At 43.3% G+C, this 16,670-nt stretch overlaps 1 protein-coding gene across 4 annotated transcripts in view; it reads right to left on the bottom strand.

Moving 5' to 3' along the window:
- SLCO2B1 (solute carrier organic anion transporter family member 2B1) overlaps positions 1 to 11,949 on the bottom strand; it is a 62,704-nt gene extending 50,755 nt beyond the window's left edge. For 3 of the 4 annotated variants that reach the window (XM_081860398.1, XM_081860396.1, XM_081860399.1), the window contains exons 1-2: positions 11,726 to 11,949; positions 9,758 to 10,078 (exon numbers count right to left, since the gene is read on the bottom strand). The gene's annotated coding sequence lies outside the window, so the exon portion shown is untranslated. The remainder of the gene's footprint in view (positions 1 to 9,757; positions 10,079 to 11,725) is intronic. The other variant, XM_081860397.1, reaches the window with a different exon arrangement.
- Positions 11,950 to 16,670: the final 4,721 nt, after the last annotated feature.

A 16,670-nucleotide genomic window follows, 5' to 3' on the forward strand; every position in this document is an offset into this window, starting at 1 on the left:
ACCACCATCTAGACCACCAAAGAGGGGATATTTTGGGCTGAGCAATCTACTGGATCCAGAGAAGATTTATTAAGGAACGGTTGCACAACTGCCTTCTTCAAGGCACTTGGGAACACTCCCTTCCATAAAGTGGTATTAATAATCTCCCGGACACACACAGTCAATGCCTTCCCGCAAAATGGAAGTAGACAAAATGGGCAAGGACTGAGAACACAAGCACTTTACCTACATCCTCAGGCTGCATTGATTGAAACAGAGCAATTATTTCCTGAAGTTGAGATAAGGGGCAACAACATTATCCTTGCAAACAGAGGCACCAACATCTCAAGATGATTGAGGGGGCTAAAACGCAACAACCTGACATTGCGAGGAGCCAGGGGGCAGAGCTGAACACCCTCTGAACATTGAGGGGGCCCACCCCCCCAAAAAAACATGGTGTGTGTGTGAAAGTGCCTTGACCCCTATGAGTTTGCCTAGGCTTGCACAAGAACTTTCAACAGAAAGTTTTGCATTATAAATTAGGTCAAAAAGAAGAAGAAAAGAAGGTCTCTTGACAGCATCAGAAGTGATTCTTCATTATGGCTACTTATTATAGACTAGCAAGATTGTGATTATTCTCAGTTACCTGTTCCTCCCATTACAGCGTAACATTTCCATTAAAACCGTGCATCTTTAGAGAGTTGGCTGCTCTGTAGAGCCATTTATCATGCACCCAGAGCACATGGCAATATGGGGTGAAATGTCTGGAGACCAATATAAAGCAGGTCATTCTACAGGGAAAACTATAAAGAATAATACATCCGAGGAGAAGTGGCAGTGAAGTCACACCCTGTGGCCTAGAAGCCATTCTGCACATATCAGAGCTGTTTTTCAGTGCAGAAAGGGGGCATGACATTTTGTTCTGTCATGTACCATCTTCCACCTGCACCTCTCACAAGTCATTCTAGTTACAAGCTGGGAATTGAGATATATTTCAACCATTAAGGTGTCTGATGTAATTTTTATGAACTCTGGGTTTAAAGTTATACATGTATAATTCATGCAACCATATTAAATTGCTCTCTTATTACTCCTCTCTTCATTAATCTCCATCTGATTTATAATACTGGCTGGAAATCATCTGAGAACTAATGATAAAAGCTCAGCTGAAATTAGATGATCACACCATAAATTTCCCCCAACTTTGGAAAGACCGACAAATACAGAGCACTTTACTTTTCCTATGCGAACACATAAGTTCCAACTCCACGGCAATAATGAATACATTGCTTCAATGCTAATTTACCTAACACTTCAGCAAACTGTCTTTTTCCCCAAAAACACACACAAAACAAAACTGTTTTGTTGCAGTTTCACCCATTGAATGTATCCTAGCCTTTCACTGTGTGCTTGGGCCAAGGCATCTAATAACCCAAGAGCCCTCCTGAATCAGATCAAAGGTCTATCTAGACCAACATCATCCTCTTTCTACAGCAGCCAACTGGATGATGCCCCAATGGGAAGCCCATGTGCAGAGCAGGAAGGCAACATCACCCTTCTCCACCATTTGCTCTTTAATGACCATTATTTTTCAGAGATACAGGAATATCTGTCAGGGCTTAATGGTAGATCTATCCTTCATAGATAATCAAACGATGAGACATAGCTGAGTCAGGCTCAGTTCCCAAAATGGCCAAGAGGGCGTGGAGAGATCATCAGGAAGTGGGGCTGATAGGGTCTGGAAACAAATAAGAGTTGTAGTGTAAAGGTAATGAAAGTAGAACAAACCAGGACCGAGCATGGAATATAGACCCTGCAAGTGTCCCTATTTTCCAGGGACAGTTCCAGATTTACAGAAGCCATCCCGGTTTCTGATTTGACCTTGGAATGTCCTGCTTTTCCTTAGGACATCCCTATTTTCATCAGAGAAATGTTGGAGGGTATGCAGTTATGCGATCCCCAAGCCAAGGAGATAAGTAACTGTCCAACCTTTAGAAGGCATCTGAAGATAGCCCCTTTAGGGAAGTTATTGTAATCTTAAATGTTTTATTATGTTTGTATATATGTTGGAAGCTGCCCAGAGTGGCTGGGGCAACCTAGTCAGAAAGGTGGGGTAAAATAAAATTATGATGATGATGATGGAATAGGGCATCCCTATTTTCATTGGAGAAATGTTGGATTGTATGGGAATAGCTTTGTTAAGTTGGTAAAGTTTATAAAAGAAGACAATGTTTATTTGTTACAATGACACACACACACCCCGGCCAAAAAAAATTAATAATCTGGGACTAGAGCTGCCCACAAACATACGGTAAATATTGAGTTACAGATAGGTAGCCGTGTTGGTCTGCCATAGTCAAAACAAAATAAAAAAATTCCTTCCAGTAGCACATTAAAGACCAACTAAGTTAGTTCTTGGTATGAGCTTTCGTGTGCATGCACACTTCTTCAGATATCCGAAGAAGTGTGCATGCACACGAAAGCTCATACCAAGAACTAACTTAGTTGGTCTTTAAGGTGCTACTGGAAGGAATTTTTTTATTTGGTAAATATTGAGTTGACTTGGAACCCTCCTGCCTGGGAAAGATGTCAAAAATATTTCTAGTGGGGATACAGAGTTTTTTTTTTTTTAAAAAAGCAACATTTCTGAGAGAAATTCCGCCCGTTCTTGGATTTAATCCCTCAGAGCCTGCTTTCAGCCCTGCCAACTTTAGAGAAGAGCTTCTCCTGCTCAATAGCCCTGCTCCAAAAGGTGACTCCAAGGAAGGGGGTGTCAATGAGGATGAGCATCGAGGCCTTTTCAACTGTAACCTTTAGAGTCCTTCCTCAAATGTAGGCTCAGTTACTTAAAGCATTTCTGACTATCAAGGTCCTCCAAGGCAGCTTGCAGGTGCTCATTTTCATTAATATCAAAAAGCCGACCAAGTATTACTTTTGCTGTCCTTGCTTTTCAATGCTCTGCCCACACAAACATTTGAATTGAACAATGTTCTGTTAATGGGACGTTAGCTGCTGTAATGAGCCCTTAATGTTGCACTGTACTATAAATTGAAATGGATTATAGCGGCATGCTAGCTGGCTTATTCAATTTTAATATTTTTAGTTTAATTGTGTTAGGGTTGATGTATGGAAATGAGCCTCCTACGCTTGCCGATTGCAAGGTTGGCAGCTTGAATCTGTGCAATGGTGTGAACTCTGTCCCAGCTTCTGCCAACCTAGCAGTTCGAGAGCACACTAGTGCAAGTAGATAAATAGGTACTGCTGTGGTGGGAAAGTAAACGGCATTTCCGTGCACTCTGGTTTCCATCACGGTGTTCCGTCGCACCAGAAGAAGTTTAGTCCTGCTGGCCACATGACCCAGAAAGCGAGATGAGCACCACAACCCCATAGTCGCCTTTGACTGGAAAACCATCCAGGGGTCCTTTACCTTTACCTTTTACATTATGGAAATATGCTTTTAGAGATGTCTCTGTATCATACATAGAGCCCTGCTGAATACAACTGAGGGTTCACCTACCTACACCTGGAATCACAGAATTGTAGAGTTGTAAGGGACCATGGGAGTCATCTAGTCCAAACCCCTGCAATTCAGGAAGTTCTTAACCAACTTGGGTTGCGAATTTAAGCCGCACTTTTCACGGTCGGAATTTGGGGGGAAAGTGAGGCTTATATTCAGGCCAATACGGTAATCAGGGCTTGAAGCCATAAACACCATCCCATCAATGCTTTCCAGCAACTGGTGTTTAGATTACTGTCATGTACTTTATATGGGGCTGCCCTTGTGCTTGGTTTGGAAGCTGCAGCTACTGCAGAATACTGTGACTAGAGTACTGAGTGCGCATATTATACTGGTGTGCAAGGATATGCACTGGCTGGCTATTTGAGGTTTTGTTATTAGCACATGAAGTCCCAAACAACTTGAACCAGGATACCAAGCAAACTACCTCCTCTGCTATAAACTAGATCAATAGAAATGAACAACAACAGCCTTCACATTCACCAGAAGAGACTTTACTTGGGCAGCAGACTGCTTTCTGGAAACCTCTTTGTTGTTTTTAGTTTATAGCATCAACCCTCTGCATTTCTGTCCCACAAGAGGTTTGGGAAGCTCCATCTGTGGGATGTTTCAAATGTCTCCTAAAAGTTTGGTTGTTTACTCAGGCCCATTGGAGATGTTTGAGAGTGTTACCTTGTTCAGTGGCTGTTTTAAATGTTGCATTTGAAAAGTATTAATTGTATTCTGAACTTCTTTCATATCTTATTGTACTTTGATTCCTTTTCTGTACATCAGATGCAGATTTTTGTTAAGCGGTATATACATTTTCTGAATAAATAGTAAGTGGCATACTGAATCTGAAAGCTCCATGCGTATTTTACTTTTACAACAGCGGCATTTAAATGTTTTGGAGCAAGAGTGCCTAGGCCTAGGTAAGAATTGCATTCAGCCTCTGTCCTCATTATTTACTACATCACCAGATCTGAGACTATCATCAAACTTGAGAGAGACCATTAACAACTCTCAACTATTTTTAATTGAACAATTTGGCACCCGAGAGCCTGCTGTCCTCCTGCTACATTAAGGAAACAATTGCAGCTGTAAACATTTTGTAATTGGAACATTTGTTTCAAAACATGTTTGTTTCAGTTGCCTCAATTGGGCATCCTGGCAGGAAACAACTGTGCAAATTGGTTGTCTCTTAGTGCTGCGGATTTGTCCAATAGTATTGGTGCCATAATTAAAATCCAGGGATGGAGTGATTGCGTGCACAGTAGCAGGTTGCTGCTGCAGGGCCCAATCCAAAAAGCGCACTGACTTGGAAGCACAAGCTGATTGTGGTCAGATGGGGACTATGGAAAGCATTTATTCATGTAGACACTCATGGGTGGCTCCGGGGGGGGGGTGTGTGCAACCACCTTCCCCAAAACCAGAAGCTGCTTCCTCCACTTACCCTCCATTGCTGTACCCCTGTTATGAACATATACTGCTATTTTTCTTTCACAGATCCTAATATATGTGATACAACTCACCTACCTATAAATATGCTCTGCCCCTTCTGTGCCCCCCCCCAAGAAATTTCTTTCTGGTGACACCATTGTACACAATCCATATGAACAGTATAACACTGAAGAGGCTCTTTGCTAAACAATGACTAATATGTGTTTAGTCTTTAGTGTTTGTTGTATAAGAACTAGGAATCAGCCAGGTTGCTGCAAACAGAATCATAGATTCATAGAGTTGGAAGAGACCACAAGGGCCATGGAGTCCAACCCCCTGCCAAGCAGGAAACACCATCAGAGCACTCCTGACATATGGTTGTCAAGCCTCTGCTTAAAGACCTCCAAAGAAGGAGACTCCACCACACTCCTTGGCAGCAAATCCCACTGTCGAACAGCTCTTACTGTCAGGAAGTTCTTCCTAATGTTTAGGTGGAATCTTCTTTCTTGTAGTTTGGAACCATTGCTCCGTGTCCGCTTCTCTGGAGCAGCAGAAAACAACCTTTCTCCCTCCTCTATGTGACATCCTTTTATATATTTGAACATGGCTATCATATCACCCCTTAACCTCCTCTTCTCCAGGCTAAACATGCCCAGCTCCCTTAGCCATTCCTCATAAGGAATCAACGCAGGCCAAAATGTGTAGCTTCTCCATTCTATGAAACTAGGGTCTGGGTGGCCTGTGGAGGTCTTTTGCAAAATCAAGATTTATTTATTTATTAAATAAATAAATAAATAAATAAAAAGCTCTCCTAATGCAGGGGAGGTGGGGGGGGGGGAGACCCATTGTGCAATTGGAAATCCTTGCATGGGGTTTCTGCTGACAGGACATGAAATGTGAATCTTGCCCATAGTATTTGACAAAAATGGAACTGTAGCAGAAAGAAAACAGTGCTGATTGTGACAATATATGTCAGAAGGGAATCACCACCTTCTTACAACCCTAGTATTCAGCCATTGTTTTAGGAGAGCTGTGATCTTTCGTTAATCTCACTTTTTGTCATTCTATCAGGTGGTCCATGTTGAAGGTTCTGCTTATATATTCTATTTTAAACTCTCTAAAGCAAACCTTCTGCACTATTTTGTTAAAAACTCAAGTAAAATTATTGCTGTTAGCCAATTTCCAATTGATTGTAGAATGCAATGTGATAGAATCTTATTCTCCAATATGCCTATGATACAGATGTAGATTATATCTTTGCATTTGTAATAATGCTCGTTTGATTGTCAAAAATGTGATTGGATTTTGTTCTTATTGGAGGTTTTAAATCTGAGAAATAATGAAAAAGGCATTATCTCCTCATTTATTATTTCCTTATATATATGCAAATTATCTTAAAATTATATTCTGCAATTAAATGCTTAAAAACCAGCCTTCTGGTACTATTCACATTGTTCTGATGAAAACACTAAACAAAAGAGATGGATAATATTTGGGGAGGTAGTCAGGAGAGACATGGCATTTCACAAGTTTTTTCCCCCAGTGCATTCAGCACTCCTCAGTCCACCCTACACAAATTGCTGGGGGAAGCAGGGCTCTCTTTGCCCTAGCAGACCCCCCCAAACTTCCTAAAACCCAGGAACTCTGAGACCAACACACCCTGCGTTTCCTTGTAAGTTACTCAGTGTGTAAAGGTAGCCCACACTCCTTGAGGCTCTCCCAGATCTCAGAAGAGCATCCTGGTCTCATACAACAACTGACCCTAAACTTCTTGCAGCATGAATTCCAAGCCTCTAGGCTCATGGGGATTCCAGACCCCCTAAGTGTCCCAATTTTCTAGGGACAGTCCCGGATTTGCAGAAACTGTCCCAGTTTCTGATTTGATCCCCGAATGTCCCACTTTTCCTTAGGGGGTCCCTATTTTTATCGGATAAACGTTGGAGAGTATGGAAGCTGGTATTGGTGCGGAGGGAGGTTAGCCGGGGGGGGGGTACCCTATTGGTACAAATGGGGATGTTTCTCCCAATGCAAACAGCAAGGAGAAAAGTGTTAGATTTCCCGCCTAACCCTGATCCCAGTCATAATCAGCCCCCTTTTCCTGCTGATGCTATTTGCATTTGTAAGTACCTGCATGTCCAACAGAATGGTGCATTTAACCATCTGGTCCTTTAATTCAGTGAGTCCCTCGTTGCCCAGGGCTAACTAAAGTGTGAAACAAACAGCCTTTCACTAGCACTTTCTATAACAAACTTGTTCTGAGCTCAGTCATTGACAGTTCTTGGGTCCCTCTGCTGGACCATGCCTTAAAATGGCAAGCCGATATATCACATTCCAACAGAAATTAGCAGTAGCTAAGTCTCATTCTAGTACTTTGTACTGCTTAGGCATGCCTAATGCTTGCTGAGCTGTGTCCATGATCCATGTTGCTCCATTTTTATATACAGTAGATCACTATAATATATTTAATAGTATAGTCCATAGCATATGAGATCAAGATACAATGAGTATGATCCATCTAAAATTAACTGTTGCCAGCTCTTACTGAGGGAAATTTAAGCAGGTGCTTAACACTCCCACTGAAATCAATGGGATTTGAAGGATAATATATATCGTTTAATTCCACAGCAGTTAGCAAATATTTATCCTAATGTAAGCAGTAGGTGTTGGAGATATGGTGGGACATAAATAGGTTGTCAGAAGTTATTGAAAAGAAATTATAAAAAATATAGCAAATATGGTTTGCTGCTCCATAACACCAAACTCATTATACATAGCTTAGGGTATCTGAAAACTGAAATACAATTAGAACATTCTATTTGAATTGGGAAATTAATAATAGCAGCAAAAATACCGATCACGCTCACTGAAAATGAGTGATTTAAGCAAAATGGTATGTTGCTATGATATCCAGACTTACAGAATTTGTACATTTAAGAGAGTATGGCAAAGAACCATGCTGATTATATAAAGCAAATATTCAAGGCTGGGTAGGGAGCATTTGGCCTTGCCGATGTTGTTGGACTAAAACTCACATCATCTCTGACCATTAGACATGCTGGTTGGGGCTGATGGGAGTTGGAGTCCAGCAACATCTGGATGGTCAATTGTTTCCCACTCCTGATTTAGGATGATAGCCAGCTAAGTCATACTCAGAACTGAGACCCACTGAATTCAGTGCACTTTAGTCAACATTAAATTTCACTTGTCTACTCTGATTATATATTTATTTATTTACCAGTAGACCTTCACCGTGAGGTCCAAGAGGTGGTCCTCCACAAGGTCTGAGGGACAGTGGACCGGCCCCCTGCTGAAAAAGTTTGCTGACCCCTGATCTAATTTTATATATATATATATATACATACATACATACATACATACATACATACATACATACATACATACATACCCCGCCCATCTGGCTGGGTTTCTCCAGCCACTCTGGGCGGCTTCCAACAAAATATTAAAATACAATAGTCTATTAAACATTAAAAGCTTCCCTAAACAGGACTGCCTTCAGATGTCTTCTAAAAGTTTGGTAGTTGTTCTTCTCTTTGACATCTGATGGGAGGGCGTTCCACAGGACGGGCACCACTACCCAGAAGGCCCTCTGCCTGGTTCCCTGTAACTTGGCTTCTCAGAGTGAAGAAGGCCCTCGGCCCTGGACCTCAGCGTCCGGGCAAAACGATGTGGGCGGAGACGCTCCTTCAGGTATACTGGACCGAGGCCGTTTAGGGCTTTCAAGGTCAGCACCAACACTTTGAATCGTGCTTGGAAACATACTGGGAGCCAATGTAGGTCTTTCAAGACCGGTGTTATGTGGTCTCGGCAGCTGCTCCCAGTCACCAGTCTAGCTGCCGCATTCTGGATTAGTTGTAGTTTCCGGGTCACCTTCAAAGGTAGCCCCACATAGAGCACATTGCAGTAGTCCAAGCGAGAGATACCTAGAGCATGCACCACTCTGGCAAGACAGTCTGCGGGCAGGAAGGGTCTCAGCCTATGGACCAGATGGAGCTGGTAGACAGCTGCTCTGGACACAGAATTGACCTGCGCCTCCATGGACAGCGGTGAGTCCAAAATGACTCCCAGGCTGCGCACCTGGTCCTTCAGGGGCACACTTACCCCATTCAGGACCAGGAAGTCCTCCACACCTGCCCGCCTCCTGTCCCCCAAAACAGTACTTCTGTCTTGTCAGGATTCAACCTCAATTTGTTAGCCGCCACCCATCCTCCAACCGCCTCCAGACACTCCAGACTCCAGAGAGTGTCACAGGTACTCCAACCTGCATCCATACCTGCCACCATCTCATAGAATCATAGAATCATAGAGTTGGAAGAGACCACAAGGGCCATCGAGTCCAACCCCCTGCCAAGCAGGAAACACCATCAGAGCACTCCTGACATATGGTTGTCAAGCCTCTGCTTAAAGACCTCCAAAGAAGGAGACTCCACCACACTCCTTGGCAGCAAATTCCACTATCGAACACCTCTTACTGTCAGGAAGTTCTTCCTAATGTTTAGGTGGAATCTTCTTTCTTGTAGTTTGGAACCATTGCTCTGTGTCCGCTTCTCTGGAGCAGCAGAAAACAACCTTTCTCCCTCCTCTATGTGACATCCTTTTATATATTTGAACATGGCTATCATATAACCCCTTAACCTCCTCTTCTCCAGGCTAAACATGCCCAGCTCCCAATGTGCACTTGCCCTTGTCTCAAAGGCTGCACCCCCTGAGAGGCCAGGCAACCCTGCCCTCCTTTCTCAACAGACCCTTACTCACTTTGGCTGAAGGTAGACACATAGGAAAGCCTCCCCAACATTCATAACTCAATGAAGGTTTGTCACCTACCAGTAGCTGCTTCCTCCTCAGGTGTCGCCACTACTTATGTCTACACTTGGATGATGAGGCATGTCCTTGTGGCAAGTGTCCTTGAGCAACTTTTTTGACTCCAAACGTCAAAGGCATAAGTCCTTCCTCGGCACACCAACTTAGCTGAATTACTCCAGTCCACAGGTGAAAGAATTCTGGAAAAGGGTGAGTTGAATCAATGGGGGGGGGGGAGGCAAAGTGCTCTCCACTAACAGCCGGTCCCAATTTCAGACATGAGTTCTACCTTGATCATTCAACATATTTTCTTGTCCTGAGATGAGGAAAAGGGACAGAACAGCCCTGAAAAGAAGAAAAGAAAAGCAAAATATTTTTAGCGATCACAATGTTCCTGTTAATGATATTTATTTCAAAGCATTTCTACAATGATTTACAATGTCGTATTTTAAAAATCTCCAAGTGGCATACAGCATAAAACAGTAAAGAATATAATTAACACAAAAATATAACATTAAACCAGTAAATAGCAGTATGAAGCATATAAAAACAAATTAATATTATGGGTCAAGGAAAGCCTGGGCAAAAAGGCATGTTTTTATGAAACATCTGGGGAAACTGATGGCTGCTGTTTCCCACAGGGCAGGAGAAAGGGAATTCCATTGTAAAGGGGCATTAGTGGAAAATTAATTTTCTCATATATTTTAGTGGATTGTGCTCTAGAACTATAGATGTTGGAAATTTGAGATTTTAGGAGTTGAATGAAAAATTTCGGCCTAGCTTCATTACATTTTTTTTTTTAAAGTGGACTTCTTAGGTTTTCTTTGATAAACTGCTGCTGTTTCAGCTGTCTAAGTGCTTTTGAAAAGACACCAATTTCCATTGTATATACAAGTTACTAATAAAGGCCTACCCTTCTATAGACCTACATGAGCACTTAAATTATGTGTGGTGGGAAAGTCTATTCAGCGTACCCTATGGAATATTAAAGAGCGGTGACCCAAAAATGGGAATTTTCTCTTTCGCAGTCACCACCTAAATGAATGCAAGCTGCACAAAGACACAATAATAATTAAGACTTTTCCATCAAAGGGGCATTGTCTTCCATTCCAGAGATTCTGTGGGGCTGCGTTCTCTGATTTCCTCCATTTTCTACCCTTTACAATGTATTCATTATGTATTTACTTCACAGAGTTTACATGCACCTGATTGTACGGAAACAGCAACCACCCAAGTAGTTTACAACAAACGAATAAAGCAATTAAATTATCGGTGGAAACAGTTAAACAACACAATGTCGCCACCGTTTTGCAAGAGACCGTACGTATCGTGCTTTTCCGTGTATAAGACTGTTTTTATTTATTTTAAAAATTATATTCAGCATTGTGGGTCTTCTTATAGACGGATACAGTCTCCCCCCATTTTCTCAATTTGGAGTCTCCAAAAGCAACGGGCGTCTTATACATGGGGGTGTGTGATACACGGAAAAATACGGTATGTTTTGTCAGGTGGGCCCAACGGCCCTAAGTGGTGCCTACGCCTTCCTCTTTCGTCCTGAGATGTCCCATGCTACTCCCAGGGTGCTTGTGAGGAGGCGGCCATCACCCTAGGCAGGCAGGCTGGGGGCGAAATCCGGGACGTGCCGCCCCATGGCACCCCTCCAAGGAGCATTTCCTCGCAAGGGAAAAGGCCCTCTGCACATGGCAGGTGGCGCTTTGCCCCCGACGTGCTGCCTTTCCAGAGCAAGAGAAGCATGCATGCCACCCCGCCTTCCTCGGAAGGGCAGGAACTCTGCACATGCACAGAGGTGCCCGGCCTGTGCGGTGGGAAGCATCCATTTCCAACAAAAGGCCCCTTTCCGATGCAGATCCTCACGCTGCTTGAGGGCAAGGGGGCAATATTGCAGGGGGGAGCTGCTCTGGCCCCCTCGAGAAGGGCAGCCTTGGGGGGGGGTGTCCAAGCCACAGGCGCGCATGAAGGGTGGAAACCAACCACAAGGGTCTTTTCCTGGCTTGTTTTCTCTCTTTTGGTTTTGTTTGGTTTTGCTGAACAAATCCTGGCTCGGAGGGGGGAGAGGAAGGGGGGCAAGAGAGGCGGGAAAGGGTCTGGCCGGCCCCCCTGCTTCAGGCTGCGGCCTGGTGCGCTGCCTCACCTCCCTCGGCTGCCGCCCGGTTGCCGCGGGCAACGGCCATGTCAGCAAGAGGAAGGCCAGGCCATTGTTTCCTTGTGGGAGGGGCCAGATGTGGGAAAGGGGCGGAGCCTCAGAGCCTGGGCCAGAGAAGGCCACAGTGGGCCAGTGGGTGGGTGTTTATTCATTCAGTGTCGGCTTATTCATTGTTATATTTGCAATGTGTTCTTTATTTTCCAAAACAAATTCTAATAATACAGTGGTGCCCCGCAAGACGAACGCCTCGCAAGATGGAAAACTCGCTAGACGAAAGGGTTTTCCGTTTTGGAGGTGCTTTGCAAAACGAATTTCCTATGGGCTTGCTTCGCAAGACGAAAATGTCTTGCGAGTTCCTGCGGGGGTTTTCCCCCTTCCCCCCTTTTCCTAACCCGCTAAGCCGCTTATCAGCTGATCCGCTAAAAGCCGCTAAACCGCTAATAGCGCTAATCCGCTAAGCTGTCAATGGGCTTGCTTCGCAAGACGAAAAAAACGCTATACGAAGAGCCTCACAGAACGGATTAATTTCGTCTTGCGAGGCACCACTGTAATAATAATAAATTTTATTTATACCCTGCCCTCTCCAGCCAGAGCTGGGCTCAGAGTGGCTAACACCAGCAAAATTACAGTAAAAACATAATAGGAAAAGGAAAAAAGAATACAATTTAAAATACAGGTTAAAATGCAATTTAAAATGCAGCCTCATTTTAAAAGTAGCCCACTGACAAAGAAAAATACAAAGCGTTAATATCTCTCCCCCCCCCCCCTTGAACCAAATCAAGACTTTGCTATAGATACAATAGAAACACAAAAAAGGGAGGGGGGAAATAGAGAAGGGGAAAGAAAGAAAGATGATGTTGCTGTTGTTGATGATGATGATGAAAGAATAGAAAAGAGGTTAAAGGCGAAAGATAGAAAAATAAGATTCAGAGAATAAAGAACAGGCAGTGGGGCTTGGGAAGTAGCTGAGGCCATAAAAGAGAGAGAAAATCACCACATAAAAAAAGAGAGAGAAATAAAAAACAGCTACGAAACAAGGAAAGCTGGTAGCGGCACGATATACGCAGGCTGCCTCTGTTGGCTGTATAGCTCCGCGGACCTGAAAATGAATCAAAACATCTCTGCAAACATATGCAAACAGCAGGCAGGTTCAGTACACAGTAGCAGCACTACGGAGAAATGGGGGAAAGTGTGATAAAGCCAGAATGGCAGTTCCAGCTGAGGGCCAAACGTATTTAAAATGCATCTCTGAGTTATTTGTGGGGCATAGGAATTCATTCATTCCCCCCCCCCCCCAAAAAAATATAGTCCAGTCCCACACAAGGTCTGAGGGACAGTGGACTGGCCCCCTGCTGAAAAAGTTTGCTGACCCCTGTTTTAGATCCTGCCATCACTATTCCAGTTGTGTTTGCATGAGTAACATTTCTCTGCCAGCATGAAAATGCAATTACTGTAAGATACAACATATTGGTAGAAGTTGACAGCATCTGCCATAATTGCTTAGCATCTATAAGTTCTTCATGCACCTTATCTTCTTCTTATTGTTGTTGTTTTTAAATAATGTTTTGAAATTTATTTTTCATGGTACAGAATATATATTTTGAGAAACATTATTTTATTCCTGTATCTTTCACACACACATATTCCTGGAAGCGGACGTCTGTATTATAATGTCCATATGGCAGACTGGATGATTTGGATAGGCAGGAGGCTCATAGTTCTGGGTGAATGGATCATTATCTAGGGATGGGTTTGTGATGGATGCTAGGACCTACATTGGCTCCCAGTACGTTTCCGAGCACAATTCAAAGTGTTGGTGCTGACCTTTAAAGCCCTAAACGGCCTCGGTCCAGTATACCTGAAGGAGCGTCTCCACGCCCATCATTCTGCCCGGACGCTGAGGTCCAGCGCTGAGGGCCTTCTGGCAGTTCCCTCATTGCGAGAAGCAAAGCTACAGGGAACCAGGCAGAGGGCCTTCTCGGTAGTGGCCCCCGCCCTGTGGAACGCCCTTCCAGCAGATGTCAAAGCGATAAACAACTACCTGACATTCAGAAGACATCTTAAAGCAGCCCTGTTCAGGGAAGTTTTTAACGTGTGATATTTTACTGTATTTTTGGTTTTTATGCAAGCCGCCCAGAGTGGCTGGGGAGGCCCAGCCAGATGGGCGGGGTATAAATAATAAATTATTATTATTATTATTATTATTATTATTAGGACTGAATACTGACTTGTCTCCCCTAGTTACAAAGGTTGAGACTCTAAACTAGAAGAACTGGCTGATGCTGAGAAGAAGTCATCCGTTGTGTTGAACATTAACCACAATGATGTGGGGAAATCTGAGTTGTGAGGCCCTAGAACCAACCAGGGGGGAGGTGACCCAGGACTTAAGTGGCGCTAAGGACCTGGTGTGAGATGCAAGTGTCATTAGATCATGAAGATGCTTTATGAATACGCCTATAAATAAGTAAATATAGTTGTCAACATTATATAATAAGACTTTAAGAAACCTCAATCCTAAAGGTTGTATACAAAGGTAGTCCGACTCAGCAGAGACCCACAGAAATTAATAAAATTTATTATTATTATTATTATTATTATTATTATTATTATTATTATTATTAAATACAGCCCTATGTTCTTTAGTGATGCAGCTGACATTACAGTGGTACCTCAGGTTACATACGCTTCAGGTTACATATGCTTCAGGTTACAGACTCCGCTAACCCAGAAATAGTGCTTCAGGTTAAGAACTTTGCTTCAGGATGAGAACAGAAATCGTGCTCCGGCGGCGCGGCAGCAGCAGGAGGCCCCATTAGCTAAAGTGGTGCTTCAGATTAAGAACAGTTTCAGGTTAAGAACCGACCTCCAGAATGAATTAAGTTCTTAACCAGAGGTACCACTGTACCTTTTGCCCAGTGGAACATGGTCTAGGGGAGCAACAACTGAAGGCAGAAATGTGCCCATACTCCCATGAGAACCCACAATACCAGATTGGGATTATAGGATTATAGGATTACCTCTATGATCTCTTTTCTAGACACCTTGTGCATTCAAACAATGGAGAACTGCATCCTTACCTGTAGTTTGGTTCACTACTTCTTCATTTTTGGTTTTCCTAATTTTCAAGACCATCAGACCCCTTCTTCTTTTCCTTCTTCTTCTTGATATTTTACCTCTTAATCCTTGCCAGTACCTTCTCCATCATCCTGGCAGTGGTCACAGATGCAAAACTCCCTAACTAATCTCTCTTCTTAGACATTCTGCTCACCACCACAACTATTCCCAAAATGTTGGAAATGTTTTTGGTCAGTTCTAAGCATATCTATGCCCAGGGGTGTTTCCTGCAGATTTATTGCTTCCATGGGCTAGTGGTGACTGAAACGTTCCTCTGAGCTGTCATGTCGTATGACCACTATGAAGCCATCCGCAATCCTTTGCATTCCACAGTCCGAATGACAAAGAAGGTGAATATCTGGTTGGCAGCAAATGCCTGGTTCTCTGCGTTATTGGTCCCGATCCCAGCTGGACTTTAGTGGAACGCCCAAAGTTTATCATTGCTTTTGTGACCACTTGGCTGTTGTCCAAGCAGCTTGTCCAAATTCCTACACTTAATTTCAGAATTTTTTAGAATTTACTATTGCTATGATTGTCTCCCTTTTAGGTAAAGGCAAAGGGGCCCCTGACAATTAAGTCCAGTCGCGAACAACTCTGGGATTGCGGCGCTCATCTCGCTTCACAGGCCGAGGGAGCCGGCGTTTGTCTGCTTCCACAGACAGTTTTTCCGGATCATGTGAAGCACACGGAAACACCTTTTACCTTCCCGCCGGAGCGGTACCTATTTATCTACTTGCACTGTGTGCTTTCGAACTGCTAGGTTGGCAGGAGCTGGGACCGAACAACGGGAGCTCACCCACTGCTGACCTTCCAATCAGCAAGCCGTAGCCAGTGGTTTAACCCACAGTGCCACCCGCATCCCGTTTTACTTCTCTCCATTTCTTACACTCACATAATTATCTCTGTCATGCGCCTCAACTCCAGAGAAGGACGCAGTAAGGCTTTTTCAGCCTGCTTCTCCCACCTGATTATGGTTAGTATTTACTACGCCTCCATTGCCATGGCGTAACTCTCCTACAAAGCCAATATGCCCTTTGATGTCCATGTCATGATTAGATTAGATTAGATTAGATTTATTGCGGCCATTGGCCCATAACGAAAACAATACATCCAAATTTATCCATAAACAATACAATTTGAACAGTTCCAAGTTAAAACACCCATATAAAACCAATTTTACTTCAGTTAAGTAAACACTATACACAATAAGCTCCCTCTATGTAAACCGCAATTCAAATCCATCAAATTTGGGGGGGTATGCGTCTTGGTTCTGGGACTTATTAATGGTTCTTAAGTTTAGCTAAGCTGTCAGAGTCATACAGTGCTCCATTTCTCCTCTTTTGAAATAAAACATTAATCAGGTATCTAGCGACTGCAAGGGATCTACTTGTATCTTCGTCGTTTAATAGGTATATTATTTGGGCATCCTGAGGATTGTCAGCAATTCTCGATAAATATGGGGCCAGAAACTTGGACCGTGAAGCCGAATGTAATGGACAACAGAAGATTATATCATATAACGATTCTATAGATCCACTTTTACAGTCGCAGAGGAGTGAGATCTGTCCGTTGGAGAGTCTGTTACCCAACACATTTGATGGGAAAACATTGAATCTAGCCTTTATAAAGGCATACCTGTGCGTCACCACAGATAAGGTA

Source organism: Podarcis erhardii, assembly GCF_964252035.2.
Source record: "Podarcis erhardii genome assembly, chromosome: 4".
Lineage (NCBI taxonomy): Eukaryota > Metazoa > Chordata > Lepidosauria > Squamata > Lacertidae > Podarcis > Podarcis erhardii.